Raw genomic sequence first — 17,963 nt, 5'->3', positions numbered from 1 at the left:
TTTCCAGGGAGTCTTCTCTGCTCATGAGGTGGCCAAAATATTGGAGCCTCAGCTTCAGGATCTGTCCTTCCAGTGAGCACTCAGGGCTGATTTCCTTAAGAATGGATAGGTTTGATCTTCTTGCAGTCCAGGATAAGTCCCAATTCCTCACTTCTCAATTAGCATGACAAGGACTACAGACCGATCCTGTCAGTGGCAAAGAGAGAGATGGTCCATGAGGAATGGTAAGAGAATGTGGACCAAGGGGTGGAGAAACCGGACAGCCTTCATGGTGATTCTTGGAAAGCGGAAGATGAAGCAAGCTTGTTTTTGTTAGGATATTGTTTTTGTTAGGTTTGATCTTCTTGCAGTCCGTGGGACTCACAACAGTCTCCTCCAGCACCAGAATTCAAAAGCATCAATTCTTCGGCGATCAGCTACCACTCTCCATTTGGCAAACTGTCCATTTATTCCTCCTCTCTGCTTCCTGCAGCTCCACCAGCTATTCTTACAGTCTCCAACAGGTAGCCCAGCCAGGTGGTTTCTCAGGCAGCCTCTGGTGGACCATCCTGCTGAGCTTGGTGGGCTCCAGTTCCAACTTTTGGGAAACAAACCTGTTGCGTTTGTTTTCCCAAACTTTCCTTGGGAAGTTTATTTCCCCCGAGAAGCGTGCTGCCCGCCTCTCCCTCCTGCCCGGCCTGCCTTTTAAACTTGGTGCTGCAGGCGGAGCGGAGAGCTTGGCTTTGAGTGCCTTCCATTATGAGGGCTAAGCCCCCGATGGGGAAGTGATCAAGGCCGGCACTGGAGCAAGAGAGGACACTTTGAAGACCGGAGAGCTAAAAGCAGCGTAATGAAATACAATGAGTCGGAGCAGAGGGAGCCCAGCAGAGCGAGAAAAAGCATTGGAGGAGCCGATCGATACCCTGAGAAACAAACCCTCATGAAGGGGGGGTGATGAGGAAAGGGGCTAAACTGCATTTGGACAGCAAAGGGGGGAGGAAAACAGAATCCAAGTGGGAATCCAAGTGGATGTTCTGTAGCTTTTGAAGAAGTGAAGGTGTATTATGAACACAGAGTGAAACCTCCGAACAGCTTTCGAATGCATGGGTGTGTCGTGGCCTCTTCCCAAAGACATATTTGCTTGGGGTTTCTTATGTCTTGAAAATGCTTCTGTGCTCCTCTTGCATGCAGCATCCAGATAGCTCAGAGATGCATTGTGGCGATGCGATGGAGCGCAAGGAAGCCTTCCTCTGTTTTTCAAACTACAGGTAACGATTCCTGTGGAGCACGAATATCTCTGACCAGCTAGGAGTGGCTGAGTGTTATTCAATAGGTGGAGAGGGTTGGATTTGCAGTTACTCTGATCTGGAGATTTCTGAGCTGATTCAATACTTGCAGGGAGGGAGTTGCACATCATTAAAATTATATAATTCTAGAGTTGGAAGAGACCTCAAGGGTTGTCTGTACAAAGCAATACAGGAATCAAAACTAAAAAATCCCTAGAAGGGGGCTGTCCAGGCTCTGCATCAAAACCTCCAAGGAAGGAGAACCCACCACTTCGCAAGGTCATCTGTTCCACCATCAAACAGCTCTGACCCTCAGAAAGTTCTTCCCTGTGTTTAGGGCAGTATAGAAGTTTGATAAATAACTTTAATAAATAATAATAATAGTTGGAATCTCTTTCCTTGTAACTTGGTTCAGGTTTTCCCCTCTGAAAACATACTTGCATACTAACTGATGCAAATGAAAGAGGTGGATTTGCCCTGCCAGACCTTAAACTCTATTATGAGTCAGCAGCATTCTGCTGGTTGAAAGACTGGCTGCTTCTTGAGAACACAGACATTTTGGACTTAGAAGGTTTTAACAACGTTTTTGGGTGGCATGCATATTTGTGGTACGACAAGGTTAAAGCACATAAAGCATTTAAAAACCATATTGTCAGGAAAGCATTGTTCAATGTCTGGATAAGATACAAAGACTTACTGGAAAATAAAACCCCAAGGTGGTTGTCACCAATGGAAGCGAAGGCTCAGAAAAAGCTCAATATGGAGGCCAAATGGCCGAAATATTGGGAAATATTGGAACAAGAAGGAGACAAATTGAAATTGCAGAGTTTTGAGAAATTAAAAGATAAAGTGCGAGACTGGCTTCATTATTATCAAATAAGGGAGGCTTACAATTTGGACAAAAAAAATGGCTTCCAGGTGGAAAAATCAAAATTGGAAACAGAACTGCTAGATCCCAAAACTAAGATACTTTCAAGAATGTACAACTTGCTGCTGAAATGGAACACGCAGGATGAAACGGTTAAATCTACAATGATCAAATGGGCACAAGATATTGGTCATAACATTATGTTTGCGGACTGGGAACAGTTGTGGACCACCGGTATGAAATTTACGGCATGTAATGCCTTAAGAGAGAATATTATGAAAATGATATACAGGTGGTACATGACACCAGTCAAGCTTGCAAAAATATATCACTTGCCCGATAACAAATGCTGGAAATGTAAAGAAAATGAAGGTACATTCTTTCACCTTTGGTGGACGTGCCCAAAGATTAAGGCTTTCTGGGAGATGATCTATAATGAAATGAAAAAAGTATTTAAATATACCTTCCTGAAGAAACCAGAGGCCTTCCTTCTGGGCATGGTCGGCCAATTGGTGCCAAAGAAGGACAGAACTTTCTTCATGTATGCAACAACAGCAGCAAGAATACTCATTGCAAAGTATTGGAAGACACAAGATTTACCCACCCTGGAAGAGTGGCAGATGAAGGTGATGGACTATATGGAATTAGCGGAAATGACTGGCAGAATCCGAGACCTGGGAGAAGAGGTGGTGGAAGAAGACTGGAAGAAATTTAAAGACTATCTTCAGAAACACTGTAAAATTAATGAATGTTAAAAATGATGTTGGATTGAAAATAAGTGGCATTAGCAACAAAGTTATGAGAATATGCAAAAATGAATTGATAAAGGATGAAAATATAGAGGTACAATATGTTAAGATATAGAGTTAAGATAAACGAAAGAGGGTAAGGATTTGCTGACTTGATTACTTAAATGGGAATACAAAAAGGGGAGGTGTGAGGAGGTCAAGGAAACAAGCTAACGAATTTAAAGTTATAAAAAATGGATTTGTTTTTAATTCTTTTTTATGTATCTGTTTTTTTTGGTATCTTGTATTTTTATTTTTATTTTTTATTTTTTATGAATTTTTGTATGTTTTTATTTCTTTATCTTTTTCTTTTACTATGTTTCTCTTTGTATTTTCTAAACTTATGTTTTTGTAAAATCTCAATAAATATTTTATTAAAAAAAATGAAAACATACTTGCTCCACCTTCTGCATCTTCTTCTTCGATCCCTCATAGCCGAGTAAGATTGTCTTCCATAAACACGGTTTTAACAATGACTCTGTAGGTGACTATGGAGGCCAATTCTGGATCCACACATCCTTCCACAGTGGGGACATTGGTTTCCGGGCAGGAGATGATCACGGTGTGGATTTGCCAGGCGTGCCTTCCTCTTAGCACATTTCTCCCTTGCGTCCTGAGTTTGAGTGTCTTCAAAGCCTGTGACACCTTTGGTAAAGGCTGTTCTCCAATTCGAGTGCTCACAGGCCAGTGTCTCCCAGTTGTTGGTGTTTACACTACATTTTTTTAGATTTGCCTTGAGAGAGTCTGTAAACCTCTTTTGTTGACCACCAGCATTGCGCTTTCCATTTTAAAGTTCAGAGTAGTTGCTTTAGAAGACGATCATCAGGCATCCGCACAACATGACCAGTCCAACAAAGTTGATGTGGAAGAATCATTGCTTCAACACTGGTGATCTTTGCTTCTTCCAGTACACTGGCATTAGTTTGCGTGTCTTCCCAAGTGATGTGTAAAATTTTTCAGAGACACCATTGATGGACTCTTTCAAGGAGTTGGAGATGGCGTTTATAAGTGGTCTATGTTTCACAAGCATACAGTAAGGTTGGTAGTACATTCCACGTAACAGCACCCCTTCAGCTATTTGCAGAAGGCTGCTGTATCTCCTCTCGACTTTCTCTTCTCAAGGCTAAACAACCCCCACCTCCCTCATCTGTTCTGTCTGATCCAGCTGGGCTTATGAAACTCCAGGCACATTGTCAGCCCCCGAATGTGCAGTCTGCAAATTCCGAAAGAGCCTGATTCCCGGAGATCTGGAGCCTGAAGGCCCCCCCATGCTTCTGCAGTCGGAGCATGTGCCCGCTGGCCTTGGCTGTGCCCACTCATTAATCCGCCCCTCCTCCTTTGCCATGCACAGAGCACTTTCTGCTCTGCAAATCCTCTTCCCAAGCCCCTGTGCCACTGTTTGCTTTTCAAAGATTACCCATGGATACAGACTCTTTTGGAGGCTTTGAGCCTGGGGCTACTTGGCAGGCGAAAGAGAGCCAGCCTTGCTATTTACTGACTCATAAACAGGCTTCAGAACAGGCACAAAAGTGGATTGATCTTCCCGGGAACTTTGGAGTTTATTAATGCTAACTGGAGGATGTTTCGACCGGCGTGTCACTCAGGTTTCAGGCCTTTGAGGAGAGGAGTGAATTAGCTCTTCCCTGCGTGGATTTGTCACAGGCACCTCTGCCTTTAAACAATCAATGGGAGCAAAATGAGGTAAATGATTTATAGAGCCAAGCAGGGTGCATTGTGCGCTTCCAGCTTCCTGCTTGGGTTTTGCAAATGGGCCCGGGAGAGATTGGGGGTCACCTCCAAAACCTGCTCTGTGCAGTTCATGCTGCTCTTAACTCTGGATTTTGCAGCCTGCGATTGATCCCCTCCTCCTCCTCCTCCTCCTCCTCCTCCTCCTTTTCCAGTGGAGATCAAGAGAGTGAGGATAGAAGGGCCTTAACAGAAATGAGAATAAAAGGAGGAGAAAGTAGAGACAGCAGTGAATAGTATAAATGTGGGAACATTCCCCCATATAATCCTCAAATTGTAGAGTTAGAAGGAACCCTAATCCCAAAACATCTAAGAGAGGTATTCTTGTATGCAACCGCAGCGGCTCGTATACTTGTGGCCAAGGGATGGAAAGATCACAAGGCTCCAAAAATAACAGATTGGCAAATCAAATTACAGGAATTGGTGGAGATGGCTCAACTGACTAGTAAACTCAGAGGAAACTCAAAGCAAAAATTAGCGGAAAAATGGAATGTTTATAAAAAATATGTTCAAAAATACAATAATAGTTTTGACTCCGTGCTAGCATTTGAGTGATAAAGGAGATAAAAGGAGGTGGACTACAATTAAGGATTTATTATGTTTTCAGAATGTATTAGAAAAATTATATAGAAAGGTTTGTTGTTTTGTGTACATTCGAATGTAAGATAAAACATATGCAAAGGGACTTGACAGGAAGTCAAAGCTGAAGAAAAGACTTTAGAAGATAAAAAGGAAAAAAAATATTTACTTTCATTATTATCATTTTCTGTGTGGGTGTGGGTGTGTTGGTGTCTGCACATTTGTGTGTTGTTGTATGCAATGTTTGGGAGGAAATAAGATGGTAAAAAACAAATAACAAACTAAATATCGATGTATGTAATTTTTATTTCTCAATTATATTTAGTGGTAGTATGGCTGTATTGTTTTTTGTAACATAAAACCATTCAATAAAAATTATTTTTTTAAAAAAATAGAAGGGACCCTAATCTGGTCCAACCCCCTGTAATGCAGAATTCATGGCTAAACAATCCCTGACAGTTGGCCATCCTACCTGTGCTTAAAAATCTCCAAGGAATGAGAGTCCATCACCTTCTGAGCAGCTCCTGACATCTGAAAGTTCTCCCTGAGGTTCATCTGGAATCTCACATGTTATTTGAAGCCTTTGGATTAAGTCCTCCCCTCCAGAGCAGGAGAAAACAAGCTTGCAGGGACTCCTCCATGTGGCAGCCCTTAAGATATTTGAAGAGGGTTCTCATACCTCCTCTCGGTCTCCTCTTTTCCAGGCTAAACATACCCAGCTCCTTCAACCGTTCATCATAAGGCTTGGTTTCCAGACCCTTGACGGTCTTGGCTGCCCTCCTCTACACACCTTCCAGCTTGTCAACATCCTTCTTAAATTGCACAGTATTCCAGATGTGGTCTGACCAAGGCAGAATAGTGTTACGTTGAAGGAAATCAGGCTTTCACCTTCTGGTTAAGGTAAAGGCTTGTTCAAGACTCTATTTCTGAAGACAAGGCAAATGCAGAGGAGAAGCTCAGTTCTCTGAACATCTTTTTATAGGGATGACAAAGCTATCACAAGCAGGCTAATGAGAAACCGCAAGAAACTGGCATTCCACACTTCCTTCATCCTTTCACCTTTTCTCCCACCTTCATGTTGTCTTTCTCTTTTTCCATCTAAGGGAAACAAGACTTTAAAATAGAAAATAGATCAGGACAGTCTAAGGACATTTCAGACCCCAGAACCAAACATTCCACTTCCACATATAAAAGTTGTGGTGTCCAGGTTTTCTTAATGTGTTTTGGAGGGTCTCCAGGGAAATTTTAAAAAGAGAGAGAGAGAGAGAGATGTTTTTTGTTTCATAAAATTTATATGACGCTTTCTTGTAAAAAGAAACCTCAAAGCAGTTTCCAAAGGATCAAGAAAATCAAGAAAAATTCACAACTCTACGTTAAAACATGCAAAGTTAAAATACTAAAACAGATTAAAATTACCTCAACTGTCCAAGCATCTGGATTGGCTTGTCTAAAGAGGAATGTTTTTAGCCGGTGCCCAAAAGTAGTGATGTATGGAAGTGAGAGCTGGACCATAAAGAAGGCTGATTGCCGAAGAATTGATGCTTTTGAATTATGGTGCTGGAGGAGACTCTGGAGAGTCCCATGGACTGCAAGAAGATCAAACCTCTCCATTCTGAAGGAAATCAGCCCTGAGTGCTCACTGGAAGGACAGATCCTGAAGCTGAGGCTCCAAGACTTTGGCCACCTCATGAGAAGAGAAGACTCCCTGGAAAAGACCCTGATGTTGGGAAAGATGGAGGGCACAAGGAGAAGGGGACGACAGAGGACGAGATGGTGGGACAGTGTTCTCGAAGCTACGAACATGAGTTTGACCAAACTGTGGCAGGCAGTGGAAGACAGGAGTGCCTGGCATGCTCTGGTCCATGGGGTCACGAAGAGGCAGACACGACTAAACGACTAAACAACAACAACAACAAAAAGAGAACAGTGAAGGCACCTGCTTGATCTCAATAAGCAGGGAGTTCCAAAGTGTAGATGCTGCCACACTAAACATTCAAGTTCTTACAAATGTGGGGTGCATATTATGTGGCAGCTGTAGAGGTGCCAAAGTTAACAAACATTCCCAAGTCTCTATGCGGGGAGGTCACTTTGGTGCTGCTAACACAGCGGTTTGGCTTCTCCCCATTGTCTCTTGACAGACAGATGCCAATGCATTTACAGTGGTAACTCAGGATGCGAACGGGATCCGTTCCGGAGCCCCATTCGCATCCTGAGTAGAACGCAACCCGCGACTGTGCATCTGCATGTGCGCAGGTCGCGTTTTGTCACTTCTGCGCATGCGCGTGACATCATTTTGAGCATCTGCGCATACGCGAGTGGCGAAACCCAGAAGTAGCGTGCTCCGTTACTTCCGGGTCGCCGCAGAGCGTAACTTGAAAACGCTCAACCTGAAGCATATCTAACCCGAGGTATAACTGTATAGTTACAGGTAGGTAGCCATGTTGGTCTGTATCAAAACAAAATTTTAAAAATTCCTTCCAGTAGCACCTTTGAGGCCAACTAAGTTAGTTATTGGTATGAGCTTTCGTATATCTGAAGAAGTGTGCATGCACACGAAAGTTCATACCAATAACTAACTTAGTAGGTCTCTAAGGTGCTACTGGAAGGGATGCGGGTGGCACTGTGGGTTAAACCACTGAGCCTAGGACTTGCTGATCAGAAGGTCAGCGGTTCAAATCCCCGTGACGGGGTGAGCTCCTGTTGTTCGGTCCCTGCTCCTGCCAACCTAGCAGTTCAAAAGCATGTCAAAGTGCAAGTAGATAAATAGGTACCACTGTGGTGGGAAGGTAAACAGCGTTTCCGTTCGCTGCTCTGGTTCGCCAGGAGCGGCTTAGTCCTGCTGGCCACATGACCCAGAAGCTGTACGCCAATAAAGAGAGATGAGCTCCACAACCCCAGAGTTGGTCACGACTGGACCTAATGGTCAGGGGTCCCTTTACCTTTACCTTTAAGGTGCTACTGGAAGGAACATATTTATATTTATGCATGGGATATGTTAACTTCATAAATATAAGCCAAAGCATTCTAAATCTAATTTATGTTATGCAGCACTATGTTATGTATTTTTTGGTTTTTATTTGATCAGGTGAAGGGCAATATAGAAACAACAACAAAACAACAACAACAACATTTCCATTGATTTAGGGCAGCAGAAAATTTCCCAGTTCAATATTTTCCAGAAAACCCACAATCACTGAAGGGGAGCCAGGCCACTGAATGGCATCAGTGAGGCTAAGGGGGGGCATTATTGTCTGGCCAGCTCAGGACCTCCATGCTCACTGCCCAGGTTTGCACCCCAGGAAGTCATTCACTGGGGATAACATAGCAGTTTGACTTCACCCCCAGAGGCGCACTCCAATGTCTCTCGAGACAGATGGATGCCAACCAGTGGGTCAGTCGCTTGTCAGAATAGCAGGCTGCTTCCACCTGTTTTCCCCAGAGGGGGCAGTTCCCTCCGCCTGCCCTATCCTCCAGCAGCTGCCTCCCCTCTCAGTTTGTCACGGGATGCTCTCGTGGGGGCCTTTCCTGCGCTCTGTTTGCGGCGGCTCCCACATTGCAGTCATTGCTTGTGACACGCTGCCACCTTGTATTAATCCATCACCTGTGCAAGAGGGAATCAGCAGCAGCAGCAGCAGCAGCGGTGAGAGACAGAGCGCCCCTCTCTCCGGCTCCTGGGGCAAGGTGGGGGGGATTGGCTAATGCACACCTGAAATTCAAGCCCTGGAATCTTGCCCCTGTCAGGCACTCCTCACGTCAGCTTCATTTTAAGCCGGGAGGGCAGGACGAGGCTAAAAATAGCCAGTGGAACAGGTGGGCACTCAGCGCCTGGGCTCGGAGATTGGATATTTGTGGTTGCCTTGGATCCCATTTCCCTTTAGCCATCAGCATCGAGGCCAAAACTCTGGGCTTAGAAGGCGACGGCGAGTTGGGAATCAGCAGGGAGGGAATGCACCGCCTCTGACTTGCATAAAATTGTAGAGTTGGGAGGGCCCCTGAGGGTCATCTAGTCCAACCCCCTGCAATGCCAGAATCTCAGTTCAAGCATCCATGACAGGTGGCCATTCAATCTCTGCTGAAAAGTCTCCAACGAAGGAGAGTTCACAATCTCCCAAGGGAATCCATTCCATTGACGAATGGTTTTACCATCAGAAAGTTCTTTCTGAAGTTTAGTCGGAATCTCCTTTCTTGTAATTTGAAGCCATGGGTTCGAGTCCTGCCCTCCAGAGCTGGAGAAAACAAGCTTGCTCCCTCTTCCATGGGACAGCCCTCACGATATTTGGAGATGACTCTCCTATCTCCTCCCCGTCTCCTCTTTTGCAGGCTAAGCACACCCTGCTCCTTCAACCATTCCTCATCAGGCCTGGTTTCCAGACGCTTGATCCTCTGGGTCGCCCTCCTCTGCACACCTTCCAGCCTGTCGATATCCTTCTTAGACTGCAGTGCCTTTCTGTACCTCTTGAAAGGCATTGAACACAAGGAATAAGGTGGTGTCGGGTTGTGGTGCCTGAACTGCTCTTGAGTTATAAATCCATCCCTGGCAGGAAGCTCCCAATGCAAGCCTGAGGTGCATGAAGCTGAAATGTGGACTAACACATGCATCCCATGGGTGTTGCCTGGGTGCCCAGTAGCTCCCTGTCCCCTTTGCAGTCATCCAGAAGAAGAAGAAGAGGCGGGGGAGGCGGAGGAGGAGGAGTATGGACTTGATATCCCACCTTTCACTCCCCTTAAAGGTAAAGGTACCCCTGATCGTTAGGTCCAGTTGCGGATGTATCTGGGTTTGCGGCGCTCATCTCGCTTTATTGGCCGAGGGAGCCGGCGTACAGCTTCTGGGTCATGTGGCCAGCATGACTAAGCTGCTTCTGGTGAACCAGAGCAGCTGTACTGTTTTTAATATTCGGTTAGAAGCTGCCCAGAGTGGCTGGGGAAACCCAGCCAGAAGGGCGGGGTATAAAGAATTATTATTATTATTATTATTATTATTATTATTATTATTATTATTATTGAAACTGGGCCAAAAAGTAGTATAACATCATAGAGTTGGGAGGAATCCCAAGGGTCATCCGGTCCAACCCCTGCAATGCAAGAATCCCACCTAAGCATCCAAGACAGAGGGCCATCCAGCCTCCACTTAAAAACCTCCAAGGAAGGAGAATCTGGCCCCTTCCAAGGGAGACCATTCTACTGTCAACTGATTCCACATTTCCGAAGTCACAGGAGGAGACCACCCCAGTTACCCCAACATTGCTTGTCATGTGAATGTTTGAAAGTTTTAGAGAAATTTATAGTATCCAAGTCTCTCCACTCCACGGCCTTTAATCTACTCAGAAATCTTCCCGATGGAGTCCGGATGCAAATAACGGCAACAGGAACTAGAGATAGTTACAGAATTTTGTTTTAAAATGCTGGTGGTTATATTAGCTTCCATGGAGGCGTCCTACTCTCTGTTCTGTTTCTCCAATACAGCAAAATGTTCTTGTAAGGTTTTATTATTATTATTATGATCTTAATTTCTAAATTTCAGGGGGATAACATGTCAGCCTTTGACTGCCCACATAATTTGATTTAAGGGAAATGAATTCCTGCCATTGTAATTTGTATCCAGAGTCACTCATAGCAGCTTTGAAATCTTACCTCCCATTTAAGAGATCAGTGTGACGCTGACATTCTCACCAGAATTAAAAATGAGCACCGTGGAAACTTGGAAGGAAAGGGGGAAATCCATCCACTCTGCCGAACTTTTCCAGAACCATCACCACCGTGTTGAGCATCCCACACTGCGGAGAACGGAGGAGATCGTTTGGGGAGAGCTGAACGAACGCAATCCGTCTCCATAAAACATGTCAGGGCAGAACATAAAATAACAGTGAAGTTGCGTCAATATTATTGACCTTTACTAGCAAACCCATGCTCAAGGCCAGTCTTGCAAGGGAGAACTTAGCAGGGTCAGAGTTGACTCCTACTTGACTGCTTAACAAAGCAGCTCAAAATACCGAGGCATCAAATCACACACAACACGGCATTTTCTTTCTGATGTTGGTTGCATTGAAGAGTAGGCCAAAGCTGTTGTGAGGCAGATGCTTCATGGAATCTGTAGAGCTGGAAGGGACCCCAAGGGACATCTAGTCCAACCCCCTGCAATGAAGGAATCCTGCTCACAGCCATCCCTCGGTGGACTCAAACCACCAACCTTCTGGTTCACAGTAAGCTGCACTAACCCATTGCAGTGGCAGAACTGTACAGAGGTGTCTGTGGGAAACCCAGAAGCAGGATTCGAGGGCACCACAGTATGTTCCTCCTCTGGTTCCAGCAATGTTGGACTGTGGAGGCAGAGCAGGGCATTTCTGGCTAGGAGCCACCCATAGCCCTCTCCTCCTCCAAGGATTTGTCTAATCCTCTTTTAAAGCCATCTCAGTTGGTGGCCAGGACGCGGTTGGCACTGTGGTCTAAACCACAGAGCCTAGGGCTTGCCAGTCAGAAGGTTGGTGGTTCGAATCCCTGCGACGGGATGAGCTCCCGTTGCTTGGTCCCTGCTCCTGCCAACCTAGCAGTTCAAAAGCACGTCAAAGTGCAAGTAGATAAATAGGTACCGCTGCAGCGGGAAGGTAAATGGCGTTTCCGTGCACTGCTCTGGTGCGCCAGAAGCGGCTTAGTCATGCTGGCTACATGACCTGGAAGCTGTACGCCGGCTCCCTCGGCCAATAAAGCAAGATGAGTACCGCAACCCCAGAGTCGTCCGCAACTGGACCTAATGGTCAGGGGTGGGGTCCCTTTACCCTTTACCTTTAAGTTGGTGGCCACCATTGCCTCCTACAAAGGTGAGTTCCACAGTTGAACACTGTGCTGCGTGAAGAAGGACTTTCTTTTATGTGTCTGAATCTTCCAACTTTCAGCTTCACTGGATGTCCCCAAGGAGTTCTTTCATTAAGACACAGAGAGCAAAGGTTTTCTCCATGCCATGCATAACTTCTCTTGAAGCATTGCAGCTTGCGCCCAGTTCTCCAATCTGTTAAGGCCATTTTGGATTCTGGGTCTGTCTTCTGCAGCATTAGCTACCCTTCCCAGTTTGGTGTCATCTGCAAATTTGATGAGCATCCCCTCAATTCCTTCATCCAAGTCATTTATAAAGACGTTGAACAACAACAAGCCCAGGACAGAGAACCCTTCGACACCCCACTTGTCACTTTTTCCCAGGGTGATGAGGAGCCATTAATGAGTCCTCTGTGGGTTTGGTCAGTCAACCAGCTACAAATCCACCTAACAGTCACCTTGTTCAACCCACATTTTACCAGCTTCCTCGCGAGAATATCATGGGAGACTTTGTCAAAAGCCTTACTGAAATCAAGATACACTATGTCCACAGCATTCCCCTGATCCACCAACTTTTGTAATTCTATCGAAAAAAGAAATCAGATTGGCCTGGCAGATAGAGCAGGTGGAGGCAAAGGAAGATATTGTCATTGGGCTGCCTGGGTTTTCTGAACCTTTGCAGGGGAGGCTGGAATGGGTTCCTGGATCCAGTCCAGTTCTGAGACCCAGCTGGGTGTTGAGGACTTGGCAGCACGTGGGGGTTGAGCACTACCCCAGAAGGTCATGGACTTTTCCCTCATTGGAGGTTTCTAAACAGAGGTTGGGGACAGCCATCAGCCAGGGATTTTTGAGCTGTGATTCCTGCTTTGTAGAGGGTTGAACTAGATGGCCCTTGAGGTCGCTTCCCACTCTACTGTTCTGATTCTATGAACCGCACTGTGCACACCCAGGTCTCGTGAATGGAGAATGCCAGTCCACACCATCCCACCAGGGGCCACTCAGCCTGCCTGCCTGCCTAGGGCTCTTGTGGGCAGGGGATAACCATCCATGACCATCCTCATCAATATGGAAGATCAGAGAATTGCACGGCACCAAATCCTCCCAAGGTATGTGGAAAAGAACATAAGAAGAACCTGCTGGATGAAGCCACTGCCCCCCTGTTCTCAAAGGGGCTGACCAGATGCCAGTTAGGGGAAACCAGCAAGCAGGGTTGGGGCACAACTGTCCTCTTCCCTCCTGTTGTTTCCAGTGATTGGTATGAAGAAGCACCTGAGTGTGGAGGCAGATAGTAGCCATCATGGCCAGTAGCCACTGGTGGTCTTCTTCTCCTTCATGTTTTTGCCCAATCCTCTTTCGAAGCCACCCAGATGGATGGCCATCCATGCCTCCTTTGGGAGCCAGTTCCACAGTTTTCCTATGCGCTGTGTGAAGAAGGATTTGCTGAAGAATATTCTCTCGAGTGCCTCCAGTATTTTATCACCGCCACTTATGCAATGTTCCTCTGTGTACATTTATTTATACTCCAAGGGGAAGGCATTGTGTTGTGCTTGGCTGAGGGCTTGCATAGTGCAATTTATGTATTTCACATTCTCTTTGGCCAACAGAGCAGCGGAGCGTGAATTACAGGAGGACAAGAGGCAAAGGACAAGGATTTGCTCGGTAAATTACAGGCGGCCGGCTTTGCATCCCACCAGGGAGCCGTTGCGGCAGAGACGGACAACTTTTTCCTTGCGCGCTCCCTGCTGACTTGGCCCGGAGTTAAGAGCAGCTTTTGGCTCCATCAAATGGGAACACGGTCTGGACTTTTAAGGCAGAATGAGATCCTTGTCACAAGCTGCCTTTGAGGAGTGATAACCGCCGTCCTCCACAAAGGGAACTCTTTATACTGTGCCATAAATCCGGCGCAGTAAAATAAAGGAAAGCTGTTTGGCCTTTCCTGAGAAAGGAAATGGTGATGAAGATGATAATGATTAGTAAGGATAATCATAATTAATAATGCAAGCGTGCTAACCAAGCATTTTACAGAGCTAAAGATGGTCTCAGCCAGCATTCAGAAGCATAGCTGCCTCTGGCTGAGGAGGCAGAGCAGAACCATCACGGCTGGTAGCCATCAATGGCCCTCTCCTCCTCCATGAATCTGCTCAAACCTCTTTTAAAGCCATCCGAGTTTGTGGCCATCACTGCCTTCTGGATGAAGGAGCTGGGTATGTGTAGTCTGGAAAAGAGGAGATATGATTGCCACCTTCAAATATCTCAAGGGCTGTCACACAGAAGATGGAGCAAGCTTGTTTTCTGCTGCTCCGGAGGGCAGGACACGAACCAGTGGCTTCAAGTTACAAGAAATGAGATTCCGACTAAACATACGGAAGAGCTTTCTGACAGTAAGAGCTTTCCGACAGTGGAAGAGTCTCCCTCGGGAGGTGGTGGACTCTCCTTCCTTGGAGGTTTTAAGCAGAGGCTGGATGTCCATCAGCCATGAATGCCTTAACTGAGATTCCTGCATTGCAGCAGGTTGAAGTAGATGATCTTTGGGTCCCTTCCAACTCCACAATTCTATGCTTCTATGGAATGAGTGAAGCTTCTGTGCTGTGTGAATAAGTCCTTCCTTTTATCTGTTCTAACTTTCCAACCTTCAACTTCATTGGATGTCCGTGAGTTCTAGCATATGAGAGAGGGAGAAAACACTTTTTCCATGTCATGCATCATTGTACAAGCTTCTCTCAAGCTTCTCTCACCCTTCAGATGAAGGGTGTGGGAATGTTCAGGGATGCAGGAAGAAGAAGAAGAAGAAGAAGAAGAAGAAGAAGAAGAAGAAGAAGAAGAAGAAGAAGAAGAGGAAGAAGAAGAAGAGTAGTAGTAGTAGTAGTAGTAGTAGTAGTAGTAGTAGTTTTGGATTTGATATCCCGCTTTATCACTACCCGAAGGAGTCTCAAAGCGGCTAACATTCTGAGTGAGGCTGAGAGACTTCAGAGAAGTGTGACTAGCCCAAGGTCACCCAGCAGCTGCATGTGGAGGAGCGGAGACGCGAACCCGGTTCCCCAGATTGCGAGTCTATCGCTCTTAACCACTACACCACACTGGCTCTCTGGAGAGGATATATTGTTTGATTATAGCCTTTCCAACTTGTGTAAACAAGTTCACAATTTAGCAGAGTAACATTCCCCTTTTTAAACTCACAGCGGATGCGTTTGCTCAGGCTCGCTAAAGCCTCTATAATAACTGTTCTGGTATTTCCCCCTTATTCCCTCATAAAAGATAAAACACGACACAGTCTTCTACAAAAGTATAAAAAGAGTTTACTCACACATCATTCTGTTCACAGTCGGATCCCAGAAGGCAGACTTAGCTTAGAAAAGTAACATACACCTGGAAACTATCTCATAAGAAGACAGTCCCTCTGTCTTCTCTTGGCTGGAAGCCAAGAGAGCATCTTTGGCTAAGCAGATGTTGCTTCTTCGGTGCATATAGTCAGAGAGAGAGAGATGGCTGCCGTTCCCTGTGCTTTTGTCGTTATCTGCACAGGTGAGGCCACGCCCACCTCTAGTCACATGCAGAGGAAGTCTGTCCCAGCCCAGAAGGAAACAGGAAGTTGACCTGCTGGCTGGACAAACATTCCTCCCCATGTGTAAACATGTTCACTCTAGGAATGTGGTACTTGACTGCTCTTGAGTTTCACATCCCACAAAGGGTGGTGTATGAATTTAATAAATGATGATGATGATATCATGTTGTCTCCTCTTACTAAGAGGCCCACTCAGAACATCTTGGCCCAAACCTGGAACTAGCATTGCATCTTAGGAAAACAGCCCTCTGGATGCTACTGTGAGCATCTCATTGCTCAGAAAAAGGGAAGCATGATTTAAGAAAGTGTCTCAGGTACCTGCCTAACCTGCCTACAGCCCTTCAAGTTGGGGTTGGACTGGATGATCCTCAGGTCCCTTCTAACGGCACAATTCTATGATTCTAAGGCGTTCCTCTTTCAAGAACCACCTTGAGTTCAAGCAGAACAAGGAGGCTTTGAGGCCCTCTTCAGGGGAAGACTAATTAGGCAGAAACCATTCATTCTGCTGAACAGCTACAGTGATGCACCAATTATTTCCAGTTGATCCTGCTTTTGTCCAGACTGACATGGGGAAAGTTTTTTTGTCTTTGGTAGAAGAGTCTCCGTTTGCAAAGGAGAAAGATGGATTGGGGAAGCCAAGCTTTCACTCCGCTGAGGGCAAACACTGCTCTTGCTTCGACAGGCTGCCTGCCAGGGAAAAAAAGCTGTCCTCTTGGCATTTGCATCGATTAGGGACCGTTAATGCAGGAAGAGGCAAGAAGAGTCCCTTGAGAGGTGACAGCTGATGTAGAGGCCAGAAGGAAAGATGGGGCTGGGGGGGGGCATTTATTTTTTTAAAAAAATGTATTGATTGATTTATTAATATCTCCCCACCTCTCTGATCCAGGAAAGCAGCCCTCATCCAGCCCCAGGAATTGTATAGGGTGACGGGACCTGTTCTTCAGCAGGATCTGTGCGCAGCAACCATTAGTTCTCTTCCAAATCTTTTCATCAGATCAGTTCAGCATTTCTTGTTAATTCACAAACCACATTAATGGATTTGTAAGGGAGATCTGTGTGCAGAAATGAGGCCTCATGTTTGAATCTAAGAACATGAGAATATCAGAATCGCCTGCTAGATTGGGCCTGTGGACCTTCTCGGCCAGCCTCCTCTGGAAGGACAGATCCTGAAGCTGAGGCTCCAAGACTTTGGCCACCTCATGAGAAGAGAAGACTACCTGGAAAAGACCCTGATGTTGGGAAAGATGGAGGGCACAAGGAGAAGGGGATGACAGAGGACGAGATGGTGGGACAGTGTTCTCGAAGCTACCAACATGACTCTGACCAAACTGCGGGAGGCAGTGGAAGACAGGAGTGCCTGGTGTGTTCTGGTCCAGGGGGTCACGAAGAGTCGGACACGACTAAACGACTCAAAAACAACAACAACAAAGCAATTTCACAGGGACCATCTTAGCCCTTAAGACTTTGGCCCTCTCATTTGGAAATCTTTGAAGGAATTGCCCTCCCGGGCTCCACGATGACCCACCCGCATCGTGTCACCCACAGAAATAGACACTATTTGTTTAATAATAATAATAATATTTTTTTTATTTATATCCTGCCCTCCCCAGCCGAAGCTGGGCTCAGGGCGGCTAACAACAATTTCTCCATTTGTTTCTCTTTTCCTGCAAAGAAAGAAAACCCCCCCAAAACCCTCATCTCACAGAATTCTAAACCTTCCCTAATATAACTGACAGCCTGACCTATTAAGCCTGTCTTTTTTGATTTGCTTCGTTACGACGACGGCTAATTAATTCTGCACATATTTCCGTGGATGTCTTGTTTGGGGGGAACAAATGAACTCGGTCTGAAATTTCTTTCATTAGAATGGCATCTTCAATTCTCGTCTCCTTTCTCAACTCTTTCCCCCTTCAGTCTTCTCCTCCCCCTTTTCCTTTTCATTTTAAGAATTCTCTCTTACCTGCAATCCCAGAATGCCATGCAGAGCCGCAACACAAATATTCCTGTCTCTCTCTTCACCCTGACAACACATCGATTCCTCCTGCCCCCCGAGTTTCTAATTGCCCTGAAATGAACACAACCACCAGTTTGTATTCTCCCTGGTTTGTGTATCAATTTTACAGGTACACAAAGCTGGAGGGTGAGAATGGTTGCTCTGGTTGCTCTAGAGAACGAAATCCAAGACGTGATCTTGCAGCCTGCCTGGCTCATTCCCACATGGAGAGAGAGACAGTCCCCATCTAGAATTATTATTATTTAATAACATTTATGCAGCACTTGATGCCAGAAAGCTCTTGCTAAGGTTTAGCCACCTTCTCCTCTCCTGTCAGTTGAATCCATTAGTTTGG

This window comes from Podarcis filfolensis (genome assembly GCF_964270895.1).
Source record: "Podarcis filfolensis genome assembly, chromosome: 1".
Classification (NCBI taxonomy): domain Eukaryota; kingdom Metazoa; phylum Chordata; class Lepidosauria; order Squamata; family Lacertidae; genus Podarcis; species Podarcis filfolensis.
Note: the sequence above shows the minus strand (reverse complement) of the source record.